A 17,381-nucleotide genomic window follows, 5' to 3' on the forward strand; every position below is an offset into this window, starting at 1 on the left:
GCCAAAGACGAAGAAGATTTTTACCAACTTCTGCAGTCTGAAATTGATCAAGCATGCAATCAAAATGCATTGATAATTACTGGTGAATGGAATGCAAAAGTTGGAAACAAAGAAGAAGGATCAGTAGTTAGAAAATATGGTCTTGGTGATAGAAATGAAACCAGAGATTGCATGATAGAGTTTTGCAAGACCAACAACTTATTCACTACAAATACTTTTTCTCAACAACATAAATGGTGACAATACACATGGACCTCGCCAGATGGAAAACACAGGAATCAAACTGACTGTGTCTTTAGAAAGAGACGATAGAGAAGCTCAATATTATCAGTCAGAACAAGGACATGCGCCAACTGCGGAACAGACCATCAATTGCTCATATGCAAGTTCAAGTTGAAGCTAAAGAAAATTAAAACAAAGTCACGAGAGCCATATATTTCACCTGAATTTAGAGACCATATCAAAGAAAATATTTGACTCATTGAACATTAATGACCGAAGACCAGATGAGTTGTGGGATGACATCAAGGACATCATATATGAAGAAAACAGAAGGTCATTAAAAAGACATGAAAGAAAGAAAAGTCCAGAATGAACGTCAGAAGAGACTCTGAAACTTTCTTTTGAATGTAAAGTAAAACAAAAGGAAGAAATGGCCACGTAAAACAACTGAACAGAAGATTTCAAAAGGCAGCTCGAGAAGACAAAGTATTATAATGAAATAAGCAAATACCTGGAGCTAGAAAAGGAAGAACCCACTTGGCATTTCTCAAGCTGAAAGAACTGAAAAGAAAGTTCAAGCCTCAAATTGCAATACTGAAGGATTCTATGGGCAAAATATTGAATGATGCAGGAAGCATCAAAAGAAGATGGAGAAAGTACACAGAGTCACTGTACCAAAAACAATGGTTAATGTTCAACCATTTCAGGAGGTAGCATATGATCAAGAACTGATAGTGTTGAAGGATGAAATCCAAGCTACACTGAAGGCAATGGTGAAAAACAAGGCTCCAGGAATTCAGGGAATGCCTATTGAGATATTTTAACAAATGGATGCAACACTAGAAGCCCTCACTCGTCTATGCCAAGAAAATTGGAAGAGAGCTACCTGCTAACCACCTGGAAGAGATTCGTATTTTTGCCCCTTCCAAAGAAAGGTCATCCAACAGAATGTAGAAATTATCTATTGAACAAATTATTAATATCACACTCAAGTAAAATTTTGCTGAAGATAATTCAAAAATGATTACAGCAGAGCATTGACAGGGAACTGCCAGAAATTCAAGCCTAATTCAGAAGCCAGCGTGAAATGAGCTATATCATTGCTGATGTCATGTAGATCTTTGCTGAATGCAGAGAATACCAGAATGATGTTTACCTGTGTTTTACTGACTATGCAAAGACTTTAGACTGTGTGGATCACAACAAATTATGGATAACATTGAGAAGAATGGAAATTCCATAACACTTAGTTGTGCTCACGTGGAACCTGTACTGCCAAGAGGCAGTGTGTGTCAGGGTTGTATCATTTTACCATACTTATTTAGTCTGTATGTTGAACAATTAACCCGAGAAGTCAGACTATATGAAGAACGGGCCATCAGGATCAGAGGAAGACTCATTAACAACCTGCAATATACAGATGACACAACCTTGCCTGCTGAAAGTGAAGAGGACTTGAAGCACTTACTGATGAAGATCAAAGACTACAGCCTTCAGTATAGATTACACCTCAACATAAAGAAAACAGAAATCTTTACTGCTTGACCAATAAGCAACATCATGATAAATGGAGGAAATATTGTCAAGGATTTCATTTTGCTTGGATCCACAATCAACGCCCATGGAAGTAGCAGTCAAGAAATCAAATGACAGTGTATTGCATTAAGCAAATCTATTTATTGCAAAAGACCTATTTAAAGTGTTAAAAAGCAAATATGGCACTTTGAGGATTAAGGTGAGCCTGACCCATGCTGTAGTATTTTCAGTCACCTCATATAAATGGGAGAAAGCTGGACAATGAATAAGGAAGACCAAAGAATTGATGCCTTTGAATTATGGTATTTGTGAAGAATATTGATTATACCATGGAGTGCCACAAGAACGAACAAGTCTGTCTTGGAAGAAGTAGAACCAGAATGCTCCTTAGAAACAAGGATGGCAACACTACTTCTCATTTACTTTAGACATATTATCAGGAGGGACCATTCCCTGGAGAAGGACACCATGCTTGGTAAAGTAGAGGTTCAGGGAAAAAGAGGAATGTCCTCAATGAGATGGATTGTCACTGTGGCTGCAGCAGTGGGCTCAAACCTAGCAATAAATGTGAGGATGGTGCTTAACCATGCAGTGTTTCGTTCTGTTGAACATTGGTTCCCTATGAGTTGAAACTGACTCAAAGGCGCCTAACAGCAACAAAGAAAAGGCATGAGCTGACATTATAACCCTGTGTCTAGACCTTTCAGTACTTTGAGACTCCTCTTCTCTGCCTGTCTCCCTTTGTCTCTCTCTTCTCCGAGAAAATTACACTTAGAGTGTTTTTCTGCCCCATATTATGAGACAGGAAGCTTCCAGAACTGTAATGAGATGATGAGAGTCCAAATACGAGAAGAAAAGCAAACAAACAAAGAAATAACGACAACAACAAGGAAGTTTAAAATATCCGTATGAAATCAAGCCTTATTGTCATAAAGTCGAGTCTGAGGCTGCTTCTTTCCTGAGAAAGACTGGGAGGATCTATCTATCATTCCAGCCTACCATCGCTTTGTCTTTCCCGCAGAATAGTAACTTCAAGCATTGATTGTGCGTTTATTCTCTTCCTATCTTCATTTTAAGCAACTTAGATGAAGTATTACATTTAATCACTGCAATAATTCTATGAAGAAAGTTCGATAATATTTGCACTTTAAAAATGTGAGAACAAGAAAAAAGCAGTAAGTATGTTTTTCAAAGTTGCTCACTGTATGGAAACTCAGGAATCACTCTGACTTCAGAGTCCTTGAGCTAAAAAACAAAAAACAAAAATCCAAAAAAAACAGTTGTTTTTGAGTCTACTCCAACTCATGGTGACCCTATGTGTATCACAGCAGAGATGTGCTCCATAGTGCTGTCAATGTTGAGTTTTTTAGAAGTAGATCACCAGGTTTTTTTTCTGAGGCATCTCTGGGTGGACACGAACCTCTAACCACACCACCCAGGGGCTCCTCCCTGAGCTAAATCACTACACTAGTCTGCCTCAATTGACAGTTAAGCAGGGAGGGGGACTCTTAAATTTGTTTTTTTCTGGACTAAACCTAGTAAGGACTTTGAGAACTAGTAACCACAGTTTACAAATGCCAACTCTCTTTTTTTCCACCTCACCCATCCCCCTTGCTTCCTTAGTAGTACCCTGTTCTTCCTGTCCCTAATTTGCAACTTTGTACTATTAGCTTTCTCCAGTGGAAAAAGCCAGACTTGGGAGTCAGATACAGCAGATTTAAATCCCAGGTCCCTCAGTTACCAGTCAGGTAATCTTGGGCAATTTGCCTAATATTTGTGCATTCCTATTTCCACATCTGAAAAATGGAGCTTAGGTCACGTGAGGATTAAATGTGAAAGCATGTAAAATACATTTAAGAAATAGCACTTCCTTGCCTCTTCCTTCTCAAGGTCTTTTCCTCTTCTCCCAAAACCATCCAGAAAAGATCTGTTAAACTAATGCATACTAATGGTTTCTAAAGCTTTATGTGCTAATTCTCCGAAGGGCAACTGCGTTTTAACAGACTGGAAAGCTTTAGGCCAAAAAGAATGGGTTTCTAATTATGGAACTAGATTTATTCTGGGGAAGGTGTCTACATGCCTTTGAAATCTTTCCAAGCAATAGATGCCTTTCTTCCTCTGTGGGTAGATAAAGATCCACAATGAATCTCAAAACTTTGGAACTTCCTTTCTTATTAAACAAAATGTAGCAGCAACTCTCACCTACAAAGGTCAAGGATTAAAGTGGGGAAATTTAGTAAGTGCCCAGTTGGGAATCTGATCTCCATTCCATAATTTCAACCACTAAATTCTTTTCTTTTTTCTTTGTTTAAAGAGTCAGAGAGTCTCGCTATTGGCCATGCATGAAGAAGAGTGGCTTCAAAGCAAGAGCTGCTTAGACAAAAATGGCAGCGGCAGAAATGATTACAAATTGTTACAGAATTATTTTCTCCAATAGCTTTTTTGACTGCAAAGATGTTGGGACAAACCCATACAGTTCACTGACAAGTTGTGGGTTCCAAGAGAAATTCCTCCTGAAATTGTAGTATTATATCACTACCCTTCATTACATGAATACATACATAAAGTTGTGTTGCTCATGCCAAATCAAACTTTCAACAGCCAATTGACCTCCAGTTCAAGACAAAACCCAAGCTCATTGAAAAATTCTTCCATTCTTCCAATCCTAGAGTATGATTATTCCCTTTCGGCAAGATCGCCTCTTGGGAATTTCATGGGCAAAGCAAATGGAATTCCTCGCACAGGATAATATCCAGCAGTGAGTTACAGTACTGCAAGAATTAGTGTTCAGGGATTAGGCCTGGCCCATGAATGGTGCATCTGGCAGACCAGAGCAACAGAGCCGTTTGGTCTCTGCTCCCATTCCCAGCTCACTGCTCAATCTACTTTACTCATTCAACAACATTTATTGAGCCACTACCACTTCCCAGGTCTCCAGGGTGAGGTCAAATCAGGATTCCACCAAGGCTTGTTCTTACCAAGTGGCCTGCAGCTCTCAAGAGAACTAGGTGTGCAGACTAAGGCCCCAATAGCAGCTGCAGCCTCCATGGAGATAAATGTGGAGGATTCTGGGTCAAGTACCAAAGGAATCCTGACAAGCCATTCTTTTTTATTCTGACCCCACTCATCAAGAACCAAAATTCTGGTAGTTTTAGAGAACTTAATTTAGATACAGAGAAGGAATGGAAGCTTAACTTTAGTTTTTTAATTTATTCTTGTTGCTTCTGTTTCTTTCTTTGCTTTTTGTTTTATGGTAAATGTCTCCCATACATTTAGTACTGATATCCACAGAGCTGACTGTCCAATTTTTTTTTTATCACTAATGCTGCTTTTTGAAACAGAGAGAATCAAATTAACCCATTTAAATAAAGGTGAGTGAAAATTGCCAGAAAGAAATAATAAAGGCAGTGATGGTAGAAATCATTTTATTCTCTGCTTTGCAGTGACCACTTAATTTTTTTAAAATAATTTTTTGGAATAGTTTTAGATTTAGGGAAAGTTGCAAAGATAGTACAAAGATTTTGTTCTACTCTTCTCCAGTTTCCCATAATGTTATCATCTTACACATAACCATGCTGCATTTCTCAAAGCTGAGAAATTAACATTGATACATTGCTATTAATGGATTTTATTCAAGGTTCACCAGTTTTTTCTCTATTTTTTTCTATTCCAAGATCCAATCCAGGATACTACATTGCATTTAAGACCCCACTTGACTTTAAATGATTATTAAAATTATAAGATACTAAATTTAGATCATTGGCATCTCCAAGAGTTCTAGAAAATAAACAGCTCAGCTAACTTCAGTTGGACTTTTCTTACTTAAGGTAGAGTAAAGGAGATAATAAGTGATGATTTTTTTTAATCAGTTAATTATGGGAAGTTTTATTGGATTATTGCCAGTTTAGCTAATTGCACAAAAATCCACTAATGGAGAAGGGATAGAAGAGACTGCATACAGTTTTAGCAGAGAGCACATTGGGTCCTTTAAGAACTCTGGACACTGATGATTATGCTCTTAAAACACAGATGAGCAAGAAATCATGCCTATGTTTAAGGGACACCCTGCAAAATCAATGTGTAGTTATGGATAAAAGATAAAATTTAAACACAATTGTGCTATTCTAACTAGCCCTGGTGGTATAGTGGTTAAAGCTCTTGATTGCTAACCAAAAGACTGGTGGTTTGAATCGCTAGCTGCCATGACGAAGAAAGATGAGGTAGTCTTCTTCCATAAAGATTACAGCCTTGGAAACCCTATGGGGCAGTTCTACTCTGTCTTATAGTGTCTCTATGAGTCGGAATCGACTCGACGGCGCGGCTTTTTCTTTCGTTTTGTGCTATTTTTCCGTCTCTTATCAGGGAAAACTTGAACATTGCCTAATATAATCAATAACTACTACAGAAGCAAATCTACCTCTAAAATCTGCTACATGGCACATGCTTTGTTATTTCATAAGAAATTGGAACACTGAACCAAGAAAACCCATACCTATTTTAGGAAATCGTTTAATGAAAAGTTGAAATGGCGTCAACCCCCAGATAAACCAATGCCACAGAGAAATGGCTACAACCAGATATCTGTAAAGCCAGTTGAAGCAACCTAATTCCTAAATTACTTTATCCAAGATATTATAAATTATTCTTCCTATTAATTAATAATCATAACCCCTAAGTTTTAAGGAATTTGTTTAATGTTATTTAATATCACTTATATGGTCTCATTTAGGAGGCCTGGTGGGACAGTGGTTAAGAACTCAGCTGCTAACTGAAAGGTAGACAGTTCGAACCCACCAGCTGCTTTGAGGAGAAAGATGTGGCAGTCTGCTTCCGTAAAGATTTACAACCTTGGAAACACTGTGAGGCAGTTCTACTGTGTCCTAGAGGGTAGCTATGGGTTGGAATCGACTCCTTGGCAATGGGTTTGGGTTTGGTACGTGGTCTCATTTACTGCCCTAAAGGTAGCTCCTTTCTTTACCATCCCATAACAACTCCTTATCCTTTTGCTGCTTGGTTTCCTATTCTTGAATATGCTTCCAAGGTATAATCTTTTTCCTGTGTCTGAACTTGGTGTTGATATTTTGTCTTGACTCTCAAGGGATTGTCTTGGCATTGATCTACTGATTTTTTTTCTATAAGCTGAACTACCCACCTAGGGTAGGATACATTGTATTGCTGGGTCCTCAATCACACATTCCCAATTTCCCTGTTCCAATAACCAGGACTGTCTGATGCTCCATACTGATATTTGATAATCTACAGCATTGTACTCTCTAGAACGATGTGTGAATATTCTGCCACAGCCCAAGAATAATTACCAGTCAGCAACATTTCTTGCTACAAAGAAAAATCCAGCTCAACTATACCAGTTGTTATGGATTAAATTGTGCCTCCCCCGCCAAAAAATATGTTGGAATCTTAACCCCTAATCCTGTTTGGAAATAGGATTTTCTTTGTTATGCTAATTAGATCATACCTGAGTAGGGTGTGTTCTAAATCTAATTACTTCTGAGTTGCAAAAAAAGCAGATTAGACACAGAGACACACGCACACCAAGGGAAGAACATGCTGTGTGAGGATTGCCTATAAGCCAAGGAACCAAGGAATGCCCAGGGCTACAGACAAAGAAGGAATTGACAAGGCTGAGACCCTGATTCGGACTTTCAGCCCCCAGAACTGTGAGAAAATAAATTTCTGTTCTTTAAAGCCACCTACTTGTGGTATTTCTGTTACAGCAGCACTAGGAAACTAAGACCCTAGTATTTGCCAATGTCATTATAATGGCATCATTGTTGCAGGTGGAAGGAGGGTTTTCAACTGGGTGTCCTATCTGTTTGTGAGAACCGAAGGAACACTCAAAGGGCATCAGGGGAAACTAGAAAAAGAAAATGGAAGGTAAAGCAAAGTAGTGGAGAGAAGACAAAACAAGGAGTCAATAATTTTCCCATGATGGAGTTCTGTTCATTTGTGCCATTTCTATATTAAAAATATAGTATAAAAATGAGTATGGTTATTTTTTCTTTTTAGCTCTTATTGGCCAAATCCCTTAGCCCCTAAATTAGCCAGAGGGCCTTTCAGTCAGTCACAAGGGCCTCTGGGAATGCCAGACTCCACACGTGGACTAAGTGGGCTACTCACTGAACATCATGAGCTTCTGAAGATTGGTGGTGGGAGACGCTGCCTGTACTTTTGGACAAAGGGGTTACAATGGAGATACGGCTTGTGAGGCCAGTGTTCTTATCTCAGGCTCTGGCTATAAGGGCAGACCCGGAAATGGGAGTAGTGATTGATAATTCTCCCAAGTAGTGCTATTATAGGTTCATAGCAAAGTGCAAAAATATGAGCCATTGTGGCTGTAATCTAGAGGTCTGTGAATAAAAATGTTTGGGGCCAAAGTGGAGGAGATGGTTACAAATGGTTTTGTAGTCTAAACACAGCTGGAGACATTTTATTTAAATGAACGGAAAGGGCAGCTTTTAAAAGCAAAGCCCATTTTGAGATTCATAAAACTGCACCCATTGCAAAAGCCTTGGCCAGCAAACACAGTAAAACATTCAGGACAGTTGGGGTCAAAGAGTCTTTCACAAATATATTAAGGAAGGAAGGCATACTAGAGAGAGAGTAGTCTGCTAATAAATCAGAAAAGGGATGAAAATCATGATAGCTCAAAAATGACTGAGTTACTGAACTGACGTATGGTCAAAAAAATAGATGTTAGCAACAAAGCTAAGGAAAAGCAGTTGGGGTTATTAGAAAGCAATGAATACTTTGTACATATAAAGTAGCTATTGATGGAAAGCACTATTAGAGAGTATTTGAAAAATCTGAGGCATAAATCAGTAGTCTACGAGGAAATATTTCTCAGCTCAAGCCAAAGATGATCTGATCCTTTACCACTCAAGTAAGGCTAACTGCAATTCCTGTGAAAACAACGGGGAAATATCTGTAAATGTCATAAAAAGAGCTATGGAATCAAAAACAAAAAGCAACCTTGAAGAAAAGAGAATAGGAAGGAGGACATGGAAAACAATTTTTTGCTGATGTTGTAGAAGGTTTGTATAATGGAAATAGGCACATCTAATATGTTGGAGGAGCCCTGGTGGTGCAGTGGTTAAGTGTTTGGCTGCTAACCAAAAGGTCGGCAGTTCGAATCTACCAGCCGCTCCTTGGAAACCCTATGGCACGGTTCTACTCTGTCCGATAGGGTCACTATGAGTCAGAATCAACTCGACAGCAATGGGTTTGTTTGCTTGTTTTTTTAATATGTCGGAGGAACAATTTCAATTTTAGCTACATTCCCAATAGAGAAAAAAGAGGTTGGTCGATAATTTTGGACTATGTCTTTCATTTTGTCAGTTTCTTTTTGCTTGAAGGCATAACACATTGGAAACACACTTACTATTTCTAAATCATATACCAGGCTCATAAACAATCTTGACCAAAACCCATATTGAAGCCAGGGATACAAACAACACTTCACAAACAAATTACTTAAAAATGCATTTGATTGTGAGTAACAGAAAACCTGACTCAAACGGGGCTCGAATTTAATGTAATGTCTCACGTAAATGACATTTCCAGAAGTAGGGCTACTTTCAGGCAAGCTTGATGTGGAGTTCCAGTATTGCCCCAAGGCCCATTCCCATCCCATTTCTTAGCTCTGTCTTACCTGTGTGGGTTGCAGCCTAAGGCAGACTTTATCTTGGTTCCAAGACGGCAGCCAACAGCCGCAACAGCTACATGCTTCCTTATTCACATCTGCAGAAGAGAGATGGTATCTATGGCCCAGCATCCTCAGAAAAAGTACTGAAATTTATTCTGTCTGGAACAGCTTAGCTCATATATCCAGTCCTGAAACTATGACTCTGGTCAGGATATGAGGGAAGAGGGTGGTGGTATGACACCAATTGGCTCAGCCTAGGTCATATACTTCATTTCTATAGCCAGAAGTCAAGTCAGCCTCCCCAGCATCATGTGGACCTGGCTCTCCAAATCAAATCGAAGCTTTTTAATGGGGGTGGGGGTAAACTTGGAGCCAACTACCAAATATCCACTAGAAGGTTAAAAAAAATATGTCTAGAAGTACATCTAGAGATAAAAAGAGCTAAGAGCAGCTAGATGTCCCTTGATCCTAGTGCTAACCTCCAGTTCTTCATCTATCCAAATTCCACCCTTACAAGCAGACTGGTGTTGGCTAAGCTTAATTTCCAAACCACAGACCATTTCTGCTGGGCCAGAGCCAGTTTAGTGGAGTTATATCAAGTACAACAAGAAGGGGAGATAAATAAGTTTAAAAACTTGAGAGGATCCATGCCGAAGGTTATTAGTGGAAGACAAGGTTTCCAATATGGAAAGATTTAGTCTAAACAGGAAGCCTTGGGATCAGAGGTAGAGTAGGAGTAGAAGTCAGTAATGGATTTGGATGTTTTCAACTGTGTGTAGACATCTAATCCTTATACCAATGCATACAACTAATCCATACACAAACCATTAACACCCACAGTGTTTAGATCAACCACCTTGGAACCTGCCTTATTCATCCCCAACAGTGCTTACACATTAATCCTGTTTTCATTGAACAGGGACCATCTTCTAAGAGCTCTGAAAATCCTTTCAGTGTTTGGTTGGTTTATTCTAGGCGGTAGAGTCAAAAGTCACTTGATAGCCACATTTCTGTGACCGAAAGAAGAGCAGATCTTTGACAATAGTTATTGAGGTGTCTTGTAGACATCAATGTATCGCCAGCAAGAGTGGTTGGAACCTTCTTGGTACTGGTTCTTGATCTGTGTATCAAGAGAGGGAAAACCAAAAAACCCACTGCCGTCGAGTCGATTCCGACTCACAGCGACCCAATAGGACAGACTACAACTGCCCCACAGAGTTTCCAAGGAGCAGCCGGTAGATTCCAACTGCCGACTTTTTGGTTAGCAGCTGAACGCTTAACCACTGTGCCAGCAGGGCTCCATATCAAGAGAGGAACGCCTATTGAATGTTTTCCCCTAAAAGCCTATTCTGTTAAAACGTGGACCCCTCTGAAGCACAGAGTGAGGAGATCAGTGAGACAATTGAAAGACTGGCTAAGCAGAGTAGGTAAGAAGCTTGGTTATAAATTAGTCGATTACTATGCTTTACCCCCGCCCCCCAGGTTTAGTTTGCTTTGCATTTGCAGCAAACAGAAAAATACTGTATTATCAAGCATTCCTAGAGATGTCATTTGTTTTTATAATTCTTAGAATGAGGCTCTGGTATCTTATAATCCATTTACACAATTTTTCATGGTTATTTTTCCTTATGAGACTGTGTTAAAGTTTCACTGTATGCAAATATGTGGATGCGTATAGTGTGTTCATTATTTTAAAACCTACTGGGAGTCTACCAATTGTTTACTTCTCTCTCTCTTTTTCTCTCTCTGTTCATCTGCTGCTTGTTTTTTTCCTTTCTCCCTCCCGTATGTTTATGCATTCAGAGAAGAGTCTTCTGGGGAAATAATGGAAGGGAAAAGCTTGTGATTTATCATTACACTGTAATGGGTGCCCTGCTTCCACTGAAGGAGGTCAACCTCTCTTAGAGATACCACAGTCCCTCCTTATTAACGTTCTGTTCCCACTAATGGCTTGGGGTAGGGCAGCCAGGTCTTACAAGGAAGGCATTTAAGAAGAGCACTTTGTTTAATGGAAGCTGGGGGGCCTTATGGGGACACACACAGCATCAAGCTCTCTGGTGACAGTGACATAGTCGCAGATAAAGAACACCCTCCACCCACCCTAGGCAAAAAGAAATGGGCTTTTTTTGATCAATGTATCATTTTCTCTCACTCCTATAGTCATGTTTTTCTGATTCTTACTCTGAAATACCTCTGCAATTACTGCTCCTTTCCACTTTCACTATTTATCCTTATTTCAGGTCTTCTATCATCTCTCTTTGACTTTTTAATAGAATTATAGAACTCTTTCTTCAGTCTACCCTTTTGCTAGTTATTTTCCCAAGTGACTGGTTTGGTCACCTCACTTCCATGTTTAAACCCTTTGTACTTACAAAATAAAGTTCAAATTCCTTAGCTGAGATCCTTTACAGTCTTGCTTCAGCTCCCATGTTCCCTAAGCTGCAGCTACACTGAACTACATTCCTTGAAACCGGAACCTCGGAGATCTGAGAAGGACCGGAAGTGTGAGGTAGGATAATCTAAAAGAGTTCAGAAGTTAATTGGGTAAAAAGTAAAGGGAATCACAGCTTGTCCTTTTGGATGCTCTGTAAGCAATGTGAAGACACAGGCATATTCATCTTTGTTTTTCTACTCTTGGCACAGTGCTTGGCTCATGGTGAGCATTGAAAAAATGTATGTATTTAATGATTGAGTGAATCACAGTAAGTGAAATTCCAAGGTAAATAAGGAAAGAATAATTATGTTTGGATTCTTGATTTTAAAATGAGAGGAAAGAGATAAGTAAGGATTTTATGTTTCATTCCCTATATTCACAATGAGCGTGACAGAATGGTGCCAATTCCATAGTCCACTTAATATCGTGTAAGTTAATTTTAATTAGTCTCTTCAGTATAAATGATACATTATGGCTACAAACTGGGTAACACTTCACATAGGAATTTTGTGATGTGATGTGATTTATTATCACTTTCCAGAAGTGGATAAAGAGGCAGAGGCTTGCCAAGGTCAAAACATGGCTGTGGCAGTTGCTATGGATTGAATTGTGTCCCCCCAAAAAGTCTGTCAACTTGGCTAGGCCATGATTCCCAGTACTGTGTAACTGTCCACCATTTTGTGATCTGATGCGATTTTCCTATGTGTTATAAATCCTATCTCTATGATGTTAATAAGGTGGGAATAGCAGCAGTTATGTTAATGAGGCAGGACTCAATCTACAAGATTAGATTGTGTATTAAGTCAATCTCTTTTGAGACATAAAAGAGAGACGCAAGCAGAGAGATAGGGGGACCACATACCACCAAGAAAATAGAACCAGGAGAGCTGGTCCTTTGCACCCGGGGTCTCTGAGCTGAAAAGCTCCTAGACCAGGGGAAGATTGATGACAAGGACCTCCCTCCAGAGCCGACAGAGAGAGAAAGACTTCCCCTGGAGCTGAATTCAGACTTCTAGCCTAATAAACTGTCAGAGAATAAACTTCTACTTGTTGAAGCCATCTGCTTGTGATATTTCTGTTATAGCAGCACTAGATAACTAAGACAGCAGTATTATAGACAGGAGGTACAATGACTATTTTTAAACTTCCCCGTTATCAACTTTAAAAGTTGCAATCAATTGGATAATCTATGTTGCTGTCTTATCTTAATTGACTGCTAAGCACATAAAGATCATTGACACTCTTCTTTTCAAACTTATGTTTTTCTTCACAGATTTGGTCTATTTGTTAACTTAGTGTTCTGAACAGTTTTTAAAATTCAGGTCTGTGTAACAGGATTCCAGGATACACTACTTCATTTTCTTTTCTGCACCCCTATATCCTGGGAGATGGGGGCAGTAGTGGTTCAGTGGTAGAATTCTCGCCTTCCATAAGGGAGAACTGGGTTTGATTTCTAGCCAATACACTTCATGGGCAGCCACTATCCATCAGTCAGTGGAGGCTTGTGTGTTGCCATGATACTGAATAGGTTTGAATGGAGATTCTAGACTAAGATAGAAGAGAAAGAAAGGTCTGGTGATCTGTTTCCAAAAATCAGCCAATGAAAATCCTATGGATCACAAGGATGCCCATCTGCAACTGATCATGGGGCTGATGCAGAACCAGGGAGTATTTCCTTACATTTTGTCTGAGGTCGCCACGAGTCAGACACTGACATGAAGACAGCTAACGACAACAGCATATCACAGGAAAGGCCCCCTACTTGACTGCAAAGCTTGAGTTTATGTAATGTCTTTCAACTTTTTTTTCTAGAAAAAAGTGATTAAATGTACAAAGTTGTACTCTAACTCACTTTAAAAAATAAGAAATTAATTTTAACAGAATCTATTGACTTACAATAATAAAAATGTGATTTATTCCTTTTCTTGATTTCATATGGATTTTTATTCCATGTAGTATTGCTTACAGAGTGTGAAGACTGAATTCATCCATTACTTTTCAATCAGTTATTATCTTATCACTGAATAGAACACGATTGATTGTGATTAAATAATTTATTCAATCATTGTAGTTGCCAAAAAAGCAATTCAATTGTTTTTGCACGTAATTAATAATTGTATACAGCAGAAAATAATTTGACATTATTAAGCAATTATCATTTAATTATTTCAGTTAGCAAAATCCATGAAATGCCATCCAATCAATTTTCCTACAATTATGTTATTTAGTAAATTATACTTAATTCACCCTTAAGATCAAGATAAAGTTGAAAAAAATCACAGTTACACAGTTTTTCCACCATAATTTTAACAAAATTAAATAGTTCAATATGTTAAAGGTATTTTTTAGAGATGGGAACTGCAAAAAAGGGCAAACTCTGACAAGTTTTTAAAAAGTGAAATTTCTGATAGATCTTTGTCGCTTTTTACTTTTAGATTTCAAACTACATACCATGATAAAATTGTTAAATCCTCTTTCAGATGGTAATCTTTGCACATTGTAAAAATTCATAACTTCATCCAATTTCAATTAAGCTTTTCTAGTTTTGATTTCCTCCATCCCTGCCACCTACAGAACTTGTCTTGTACTATATACATTTTGGCACTGAATTGTATTCAATATAGTATTTTATTGTATAATGTATTATTGCTCTACTGTTTTTTCATGCACACAAATCCTTTCCTTGCTCAAAATTTTGACTTCCTTGAGAGCAGAGAATAGTGTAAGTGCATGTGTGTATATGTGTGTGTGCATATGTGTTTGGATTCTCCATCTGTGTAATGGAATATTGCACATATGGTATGAACTGAATTTAATGGAAACAAAATAAATTGGGTTGACTGTTGGCATGGAGCTTTGACCAAAGCTTATGGAGTTCCTTCTGAAGAGGTTACACGATCTAAACAATTTTAATGATCCAATGACAAGGTTTATAAAATCAACTATATCCAGTTTTCTGAATTAGTTGCTCGATCAGATCTCTGCATCCCAAGTCTGCTTTATTTTTTAGGGCCAAAGTAATTAAAAATTCAGACAAATCTATCCTGTCATTTCAGTTACTTGAAAGACAGTATAAAATGCCTCAGAGTCAGCTATAACTTAATAAACAACTCAGAAAAGAAAGTGAACAAATTTTGATTCTTTTGGTTGAGTTGAATAGCCATTCTCTTTTATCTTATCCCTTTTAATCTTTTCAATGTTTTTACTGAAAACTTTGTTTTCAGAATTCTTCAGTTTATATCTTACCTCTTCTTCAGGTCCAACAGTCAAGATCCCCATTTATTTTAAGATCCCACTCAAATATTTTGTCTTTGTGAGACCTACCCAGGTACTTTCTCCCTCATCTGCCTGGGACACACTTTTTGTCTCTACCCTGGAGGAGATCACTTTGTGTCACTCTCCAGCGAAGCATTTATCACTTGGAAGGGCAGCTAACAAGGTATGTGTCTGTGCCTTCTTTCCCTTCTCAAATGCAAGCTCTTTCAGGAGAGCAACCACTTTTTATTCGTGTTTTTGCCCAGAACATGAAAACAATGATGACTTGGTAGTTATTGGATGAATGTAAATAACATTTCAGAGAAAAGCAGGAAGGGAGGACTGAGAAATGGTAAATGTAGAGAAGCAACTAAATCCAGAGTGTAGCAGGATGAAATCTCACTCAAGTTCTTCTTGGCTACTGCCCCATATATACATAACTGGTGGCAGTGGGAGTTGGGGCTGAGGTAGGCTACAGGAAAAGAAAAGCAGAGCACCCATATCTTCCCACCTCTTACATCACTTTTTCCCATGGCCCACCCTCCTCACTATTCTACTGGAACTCAGATTGTCATGGCAAATATACTCAGCTCTGTTCCAGGCTAGATGGTTCTAGAGTCCATTGCCTTGGATTTCACAACCTCTCTGGCTTTTCCCAACCCTCTACCGATTGCAATTTGATGAAGTCAGGGATAGACCTTTGCCACAGCTGTACAGATCTAAACATTGCCAGTGGTCCTGTCTGTTTTAATCTAAAAAGTTTTTTTTTTTTTAAATACATGTGTTGACTTGTCAACATTGATGGGGTTGGTTGGCTTCCTGCTTTTCCTTCAGCTAGTGAGGAGCCAAAAGTGAATTGTTAGCTATAGGCCCATTCTTCTTGCCATCTCTAACACTGCTGTTAGATACTGTATTTGCTATTAGAGTCAGAACTCAGTGAATAGGAAAAAATGAAATAAAACTCTCTCTACCCCATTTGATTTTCAACTTGAAAGGAAAGGAGACATGAACCCATGTGCATTTTAAATTCAAAATTTGTATTTAAAGCACTTAACAGTGTCCTTTGCATGTTGACAGCTTCCTTTTTAACTGATCCCAGACTGGGTTCTGTAATGTGTTGTGACTTAACCTGCAGAATATGTGCACTGGCATAATGTTTAATTAGGCTTCGGTGTCAACTTTAAATCTAACACCATCAGCATCTAATGAAATACCAGAAGTACTTGGCTTCTGTATGACAGATCTCTTGCAAGAAATCTTCTTCCTCTGACTAAATCATTTAAAAGAGAGAGAGAAAGTGAGAGAGAGAGACAGCCAATGAGAAGAATCTGAACCTGATTACATAGTTAAAATGTTTCTATGGCCATAGTCACAAGACACAAAAAAATAGAATGGAGGTAAATCAGATGCCCATTGCCTTGTATAATTAGTAGATTTTTGAACAGATGGGTATAGATTAAATTTATGCATCTAAAGTTATTTTCTCTGGCTAATATCGTAGTTACAGGTGGGCTTTGTTTGTATTTTCATTTGAAATTATTTTCATTTGAATTAAGGCACTATGATGGGAATTGAGTTGAAACACAGTAGGTTAATATGCAATCTTTACCTTCAGGAAGGCTACAACCTAGCAGTTGGGACAACACAGGTAAAGAAATAGAACTAGACAGGCTATTAGCTGGTTACCTTGAGGAAGTTAATTAGCCTTTATTAACCTCATTTTCCTTTTCAGTAAAATGGTAATGACACTGATATCTACCCCAAAGTGTTGTTGGACTGATAAAATAATCTATGTGAAACATTATACTTAATTCAGTACCTAGCCCATAGTAAGGGCTGAATATATTTTAGATATTATTATGAGTTAGCCATTGCTAATTTCTAGTAGAGTAAAATTTGTTGAAACCGGTGTGTATTAGTTTCCTATTGCTGCTATAACAAATTGCCACAAACTTAGTAACTTAAAGCAACACAGATTTATTCTCCTACAGTTCTGGATGCCAGAAGGCTGAAATCAGTTTCACTGGGCTAAAGACAAAATGTTCCTAGGGCTGGTTCCTTCTTGAGGCTTTAGGGGAGAACATTTCCTTGCCTTTTGTAGCTTCTAGGGGATATGTCTTCCTTGGCTCCTGACCCCTTCCTCATATCATTCCAACCTCTTGCTTCCTTTGTCACCATATCTCCTATGTCCTGTAGTCAAAATTTCCTTTTGTAAGGACACTTGTCCTTAATGTTTAGGACCCAAACCCATAATCCAGGATAATCTCCCCA

Source organism: Trichechus manatus, unplaced genomic scaffold (genome assembly GCF_000243295.1).
Source record: "Trichechus manatus latirostris isolate Lorelei unplaced genomic scaffold, TriManLat1.0 scaffold00145, whole genome shotgun sequence".
NCBI lineage: Eukaryota > Metazoa > Chordata > Mammalia > Sirenia > Trichechidae > Trichechus > Trichechus manatus.